We start from the raw sequence: 6,202 nt of genomic DNA, 5'->3' as shown, positions 1-6,202 counted from the left end.
TACAATATGATACATACAGAGGACACAAACTGCAGCCACAGGAGGTGGTTACACTTGTCTTGTACTTTCTCGCAGAGAAAAGATGGAGATAAGCTGGGAACTATCCTTATCCCTCACAGCTGCTCACAGCCTTCACAGGCTCAAATACAGCATTGGCTGGCTTTGTAGCTCACTGCTTTCTTAGGGTATTTAGGAGCCATAGAGGGAATCTGAAAGAGTTTCACTAACTTGGCACCTTTGAAGGGTGGCTGAGTAGCCTGTGTAGTATATAATACTGTAATTTTTTATTTTTTTTTAAAGACAGGTCTCATTTTAATCAGCTTAAGCTTCTTACCTTTCTCAAGGCAAAACCCCATGTTTTCGAGTTCCAACAAAGACTGACCGGAAAAAATCAAACTGTTACTGATCTGTAGTCAGAAAAACGTATTTAGATGTCTGTGTAGACCATCTTATGTTTTAAATAAGGCATATGAACTCTAGTTAAATTTCAAAATGTTGGAGAACTGCAAATCACTTGTAGTGAAAGCATGAAAATACATGTATTGGTTTCTAACTAAGAATGCATAGTTGATCACTTTTCACGTTCCTTATGTTGAAAACTTCATTTAAATTTCATATAGCTCTGTGCCACCTCTTAGTAACTGAGGGTTCTTTTTTTGGTGTTGACCTTACTCGTTGAAGAGATTTCATATGCTAGATGAAGGAAAGGGACATTTTTTTGTTGATCAGATTTACTGCTATGTACTTCAGAAGGAAAGCTGTCTAAGCTTTATCTCTGTAGACAAGGCCTCAGTGCTGAATGGCCTGGCTTACAGTGAAATGCCATGATCAAACTACAGAAAATGATGAATTCTGCCAGCCTAACATTTAAAACACTTGTTTTGTCATCAACTAACCATCTTACAGTGAGTTGCAATGTGGCCTTTGAAGGCTTTCTCTGCCTCTCTCGTTCTCATAAGGCAAGTCTTCTCAAGGATCTCTGTAAGTGACTGCTATCAAGTGATCCTACAAAATTTTTTGTCCCTGTGGATGAAGTAAGGGCATGGGCTCTAGGGAGCCATGTGGTCTCCTAAACTGACATAAAAGGTAATTATTGAACAGATTCAAAGACAGTGTTGTAGGTTTTATCACCTCAGCAATGGAAGAAAGCATCAAGAGAATAGTAAAAAAATCTATACAGTTTTTTCATTAAATTAAATATAAACTGTTTTATCAAAGAATAAACTGAAATATATGGGGTCATTAGAAACTTTGCTTTCTGCTTCTATACAGGAGTCTTTTGCCCCCTGACATACAGGCAGCTCAGAGTTGCTATAACTAATTGCTGTTCAACTCATGTACCCAGGGTCTCTCACCAGTTTTAGTATATAATCTGTGCTCACACAGAGAAGTAGAAGCATTTTCTTTTAATTCCTCTTGATGTATTATATTAATTTTTGTCAGATTGACTGGCTCGTCTGCAGAATATTTGGTACATTCATTCTTAAACTGCTTTTTATCACAAAGATATGGCTTGTGGAGGTACATGCTTTTCTCCTCTTTAGCTTGTTTATAGAAAAGACACAAAATAGGGTTTAACTTGCTCCTAGCTTTGCTACTATAACTGTCAAGTAAAGATACCATGCCTTTTACTATCTATATTGATTCTTTTTTTCTGAAGCCTGTTTTCCTTATGCTTTCAGCTGCTCTCAAAATCTACATGCATGTATCTGTCAAAACTCAAGTTCTTGTGAGCTGAAGTGCCACCCCTATGTTGCTGATCAAGAGAGGGCACTGCTTGCCAATACTCCTTGATTGCATTGCTGCTAAGTCACAGCAGTTTTTCTGTTCTAGTGCTGTCCTTTGTCTTTTCTCTGTTCTCATTCATTTCTCCTTCTTTCTCTCATAGTTTATGGCTCCTCCTCCGGGTTTCCTCCACCGCAGCACATCCATGTTGGAGTTTGGCTCCTTGAGAGAGGTGATAGCAGCTCTTGAAGTACAAGTGACCTGCTGACCTGGGCCTCCTGATCTATAAGAGTGAGCTGGTGTGGCAGTGACTGAATAAGGGATGACCGAGGCAGCAGACACGGAAGGTGAGCATTGTTTAGGAAACAGCCTGTTACCTTACCCTCAGTTACCAGACTCCATCCCATAAAGCACCCATAGCAGTGCAGTCATAACTTGATCATCTGTTTGCTACAGCCTTTGCATGTTGGAAAAGAATACTGTAAAAGCCACTACCTCCTACAGCTCTGTGCAGTGCCCCAGTTGAGTGGTAGACAACAGATTTTTTAATCTTGGTGATTGGTAGCGAAGGTCTGGAATAAACAGGACAGTCAATAGTACTTACAGGTTTTGGAGAACATCAGAGTGATTTTTATGAGGGTAGAGAATTGCACATGTCTAAATAGTGTCTGAGGGATACTCAGTTTAAAACTTAATCTCACAGGCATTAACTAAAAGAGAGAAATAAGGCTGTGAATTTTTTTCATTACAGTCCCTTTATGGAGGAGAAATGCTGGGAACATAAGCATGCTCACAGGCAATGAGGGGTGTCCTGGTCCTCCTACTCCAAAACAGCAGTTCTCTTGTTTTATGTTGTGAATATACCAACTGAGCACTCTGCTGTTTCAGGAGCATGGGCTGATTTTACAGCCAGGATGGAAGGAGGAAAAACATGAAAGAAACTGAGGGAAGGTGTATAGGGCAAAGAGCTGGCTGGCAGTGTTGTTAAAGCATGCAGAGCCATGATTTCAGGGGTGGTGAGGAAGGGTGCTGTGGATCTAAAAGCTGTAAATCCAACTGAACACAAGAGGGCTACCATAACACATTTTCTTTGATTGAAGCAGAGTGCTGGATGGAGCTTTGTTAATATCTGTCTACCTTTTGGCCTGCTCTTAATTTTATACAGCTGGGAAATGAAATAAAATGCTATTTGACACCCTTTAAGTACTTGTATGCCTATCACTTCAGTACAGGCTATAAGGATTTGAGACTGCTATTTTTAACACTTTTCTAATACTTTAAACTACTTAAATGTTGGGACTACTTACTGAACATGCTGTTGCTGCTGATAAGGTACCAAAATCGGTGGCACAGATATGTAATTTGGTATGCACTCTAGTGATATGAATGCTTTGTTCTGCACTTAAACTGTGGAGAATCCAGATTGTGTGAGCAAATAAGGAAAAGGGAACATATGAAAGGCAGTCTGGAAAAGTACAAGTCCCTGCCTAGTAACCAAGAGCAAGTGTTAGGTTGCTTCTCTATTGATCCAAAGTGCAATTAAAAGATACCTCCTGCAGCTGAATTTAGATTGGGCTTTTAAAGTTTTTTCTTTCCTCCACAGACCTAGTATCAAGTGGAAAAAAATCTGCATAGCAGGTGTCTTATAAAGAAATCACCAAGTGGAGTTTTCATCAGCCTCAACTCCCTGGTTTGTGCAGGGCTACTTACCTGAAGTCTCTCAGCTCAGTTCAGGTGCTGAAAAATGACACCAAGGCATGTGCTGGCTAGAATCAGGTAAATGGCCAGTGTTCTACTTCATTTGCTGTAGTACTCAATGTCAGGAAAAAGCCACCTTTCTGCAATATAAAGGTGCTTGGGTTTGGGGTTTGTTTTCGGAAGGAGTTTTTGTGCCTTTTTTTAGAACAAAGTGAGAATGTTATATTTTGTTCACTCCCTGCTGTTCTTTAGACAGCAGTTTATCTCTTAATTGAAGCTGTCAGGATTTGTTTGTTTCTCTGGAAATGTACAGGAACATAACTTCCCAATCAATTGTAAATCATTGGTGAATATATAGCTTTATTTATATGGTCCAGGATTAGCTTCTGCAGTGCATAAAGCTTGCAGAGATTAAGAGGGCCTAAGACAAAGCCTGTTGCAGATTTAGGCATTGGACCTTTTAGCAATGACTTTTTTTCAAGTAAATAATGCCCAAACTCATCCGAACTGATACCTAGGAGCTAGAGCAGCTCTTATAGCAGGTGTAGGCACACAAGGCCCATTAAATCCACTGTAACTTTTGGTGTGAACATTTTCTGCTTCTGAATGCTACAGGCTGGTAGAAAAGTGGAATATAAGCAAAGAGGAGACAATATCCAGTAGCAGTAAAAAAGCTGCTTGTCTGTCTTAAAAGCCTATTTCAAAGGGCCCTTAAGAAAGGAGTATGAACATTTTCTTCCAGGCAGAGGCAGAAGCCAAAAGAGAAGGGTGTCAAAACTGCCTTTTGCAGAAGTTTTGAGTTAGAGAGATAAATTTGCATTCCTTTGCAAGCTTTCCTATTCAAATTAATTAACTGGGGCTAAGCGGAGAACTGGATGGAGTCCATCCTCTGGCATTTTCCTGGAATGAGTTCACCCCATCAGTTCACCTGGCACAACCATGTGCTACAGGTGCCTCCCCCTGCTCCCATTGCTGAGTGACACTGGTAGCTCAAACCTCCCAAGTAGGAACCATTAGAAGATGCTTATCTTCCTTATCAGAGCATTATGCAGGTACACAGTGCTAGGAGAGGCAGGGAGGGGAGAATTCCAAGTCCTTACCACAGCTATTTAGGCAGTCATTAAGTGCAGCCTGGCTTTCTGAGCTGGAAAGCATCTAATTTAGGCATGATTCTATATCTACAGCCTTGTTTCTGTAGGGCTTCTTCTCTCTGCCAACCTCCAAGATTGGCCATAATAGGTTGATTTTGGCCACTGCTGTTCATGTGCACTGTATACATGATGTATTTGCTGCTGCTGCTTTTTTTCTGATTACTTGCAAAAAACCACAAAAGCAGCAGGATGGTTGTCTTGATCCTATGGGCCTAATTAGGGAAGATCTTTGCACAGAAAAGCAGGATTATTGGGAAACAGTTGTTAAGCAAAAAAAAAATAAATTACTGTCCATCACCTGAGTAAATTACATAGGTAGGGACTGAGGGGTATGTTCATCCCTTAATTTCAAATTCATTTTGGAAATAAAAGTGTTGATGTCCCACTTCTGTAGTACAGCTGTGCTGTGGTGTCCACATTCTTGCATGTAAGGCAAATCCAGTTCTGAGTGTTCACAGACACTTGGCTTTCCCAGTGCTGCAGTGCTATCTGGGAACACTCCCCATTCACCAACAGTGTGTTTGGGTGCAAGTGCAGGCAGCTCTCTGTTCTTCTGCATAGGCCACAGTAGGCAGAGCTGGGGACTGCAAGGGGCAGGAGCATGAGCAGGGTCGTGGGGAAGGCAGATGTTTACCTCCTGGGAAAGGCAGTGTGGGCACTGTGGCACTTAGTGTGGCCTGTTTACTCATCCCAGCTGTCTTCCAGAGAATCTGTAAGATTGTGGTCTGTTTTGACAGATGCTGATTGCAGTAAGTGTGTCTTTGGCAGGCTCACTGAAGGCAAGATGGTGCCCCAGCAAAACAAGTGAGGCAGTGCAGTCTGGCAGCATGGCATGGTGTGTGCTGCACGGTGTGTGCTGCACAGCTGGGCAAAAAAGGGCAAGCATGTTCTTAGGGTCTGTAGATAGTACTGCTTTATGGGCTGGGATGTGTACTCAGGAAAGACAGAGGCCAGGGGCAAGTGAACAGATCACTGAGATCTGTAGGCAGCTGGGACTTGTTGTGTTGTGCACAAATGAAACCAGAGCACCCAGCAGCTGGGAGTGCCACAGCACAGCATGTGATGTGCTGCTTGGTGGGATGGGGCTGGAACATGCAGAAACCAGAACTGAGGAAACAGCAGTGAAAGACTCTGTGAAGAATAGACCAAATCAAAGCTTATGGAAGGCCAAGAGGAGTAGGGTCATGCATGCTTAGGGAAACGTGGAAATGACTTCGACACTGATAAATGAGGATAAGGAGCACACACATGCATTTGCTCTCTGCTCTTGCAAATAGGCATTTCCAGCTGGTAGCAGATTTAAGCCCAGTTCCCCTCTCAGCTATACATGCACAATTGCTTTTGGCCAAGGATCTCTCCCCTTTGCTGAAGCCAGAGGCTGAAGAGAGATTGTCAGTGTCCCCTAAAGTCCCCAAGCCCTTTTGGATTTCTTTCCCATTTTCACTGATGACTCAGATGCATCTAGCACTGCATCCAAGAGCAGGGCACAGCTCTTCCCTGAGCAGATGTGATCTGTATCCTGAATCCAGATACACTGTGCTTGGGACTAAATGCATGCTGTGCTGGGGGGATGTCTCTCCTTTAGATTACAAACACAGGACTTAAGCATCCTAACCCCTCTCATTTTA

Source organism: Manacus vitellinus, unplaced genomic scaffold, assembly GCF_001715985.3.
Source record: "Manacus vitellinus isolate BGI_N305 unplaced genomic scaffold, ASM171598v3 scaffold_49_pilon, whole genome shotgun sequence".
NCBI classification, from domain to species: Eukaryota; Metazoa; Chordata; class Aves; order Passeriformes; family Pipridae; genus Manacus; species Manacus vitellinus.
Note: the sequence above shows the minus strand (reverse complement) of the source record.